Genomic DNA, 2,401 nt, shown 5'->3' on the forward strand with positions numbered 1-2,401 from the left:
CCCTTGTAATTTCTTCCACAGTATCTCTTTAAGACCCTTAGTAATAACCTTCTTTGATCTTCCTACCATCGCAGGAAGGCTAAAATAACGATCATGGACATCGACCACATTAACCCCCCCCCAAAACTAGCAATAGATAACTTTTAACTATCCATAATTCCTTTGCTAAAAGAAACTGTATATCAAAGTTCACTTTGTGGTGTGACGCTACTTGATAATGATGAAGACTATCTTTAACTGCCTTTTCCTCCATATCACTATAAAAAAACACAATCATCTGCAAGAAGATGATAAGAAGCTATTGGCGATGTCTGAGATATACGAATTCCATGTAGAGAACCATCCCTTAAAGATAGGCAAATCAGCTAGAAAGCGCTTCTGACACCAAAATAAAAATATACTTAGAGAGTGATTGCCCTGACGCAAGCCTTTGAAATGTACAGTTTCAGTAGACAAAGTACCATTAATAAGCACAAAGACAGACACATAACGAATGTAATCCACATCTCAGTCAATCAGCCTATCATCAAATTGCATATTAATCAAAACATCGTCAAGGAAATCCCACTCGATTCGACCATATGCCTTACAAACCCCTTCCTCGTCAAGCAGATGAGAAATCTGCTACAAAAAAAGGTTGTGATAAGAAACACTCAATTTTTCGTGCTCTTGCTACGGTTAAACGACCTTCTTCGGATAATTCGTCCAACCCAAGGATAGTTATATGTTATCTCTACATCTACCAGCTGGCAAGCTTAACTAGGTAGTACTGATACGGATACGGGGACGGATACAGGGACGGGTACGGGGACGGAAAACGGCAAAATCAAAATTTCCAAAAACGGGTACGACTCGGATTCGGCAAAAAAAATTATTGAATAATATTACCTGAATTTTTTGGTAGATATAATCTCCATTTTCTGGAGAAAAATAGCAAAGGACATACATGTAAAGATATATAATTTTGAAAAAGTCTTGTAAAAAAAAAGTCATTAAAAAAGTCTTTTAATATATCCAAGTATCCAACACCCATACAAAAGAGTCCTCTTGCCAAATAAAAAAAAAGAAAAAATAAACCCAGCTGTCCCCAGCCCACTATCCCTTACTCTCTTTTTTATAAAGGTAAAACATTTGAATTTTTATAAAGGTAAAAGCAGATGTAAAGTAAAAAAGGTAATGTTCCCACTCCCCATTTCTCTCTCCTCTTTATAACATTAAGTTATTAACCCCTCTTCTCTCTTTTTTACTTCTCATCTTTTTCTACTGTGGAGCTCTTCGATAAGTGTCCTGTTAAAATTCACCGGCCACCACCTAGCCACCGACCACCGCACATCCACCACGTCAGAAACTTCTCGCGACTTCATAGAATATGTCGCATTTTAATGCTGACTCCAAACCCTAACCATTCATCCTCCTTCATCTATGTTCAGTGCTTGAATTTTTAGATTTAGTGTTGCAAACCCTAGATCTGAGAAAAAGAGAGAAAATACAGAGGAAAGGGTACGTTGTAAAGCTTTAAATCCGTCCCCTAAACATCCCCATCAACCTCCATACCCGTCCCTTACTGAACCTGACGTCCCCACCATTCAAGAGTCATCCAGGGGACGTTTTTCCGACGTATCCGTCCCGTACCCGTACCGTCCCCGTCCCCGGTACGGAAAATGACACTCCAGGGAAGTACCCGTGCTTCATAGAGCTTTAAGAAAGAAACGTGTATTTCAATGTCCAGCTTCAAGCCACAGAACACGAGATTGTTGACGCTAAAAGACCTCTTCATATTTTACCAATCCTTTAATAGCACGCAAGAGTTACCGACGTAATTTAAAGGTAGGAGGTGGTGAGATGCTCTTTATTCAATTCTTTTAGCTTTGTGTGATCTTAGTATTACTTGAACTTGATTTATCAAATGTATGACGTCTTAGGTTATATCAAAAATTTATCATATGAAACTAGTTATTGACCCTAGTAATTCTCGGGTTCATTTATTAAGTTGAACTTCAAGTGTTGATCAGTATCACCCTAATCTTTAAGAGAGTACATTTACATAAATATATAATTAATTACAAAGACTAAAATACAATTTTGTTTTAAAATTTTTGGTTAATGTCAAAGGATATAACCGATGCAATTAGATAGTGTAGTGGTGTTAATCAGAGAGATTATAAAAATTTAAGAGCCTTTTTTTCTAGTATGAGAGAGTATTGAAATATAGGGCACGCTATTATTAGCATTATATTAATGAGTATTAATATATATTTGTACTTAATTGTTTAAAAATGAAAAATATTATCTTGTCCTGAAATAATTGTTTTTCCACAAAGACCAAAATGATATTGTTAATTAGTTGGTGAGTGTATTAGTATTTCAAATAAGCTATAGGTTTGAGTTTTAACACACACAT

This window comes from Beta vulgaris, chromosome 4 (assembly GCF_026745355.1).
Source record: "Beta vulgaris subsp. vulgaris cultivar EL10 chromosome 4, EL10.2, whole genome shotgun sequence".
Taxonomy (NCBI): domain Eukaryota; kingdom Viridiplantae; phylum Streptophyta; class Magnoliopsida; order Caryophyllales; family Amaranthaceae; genus Beta; species Beta vulgaris.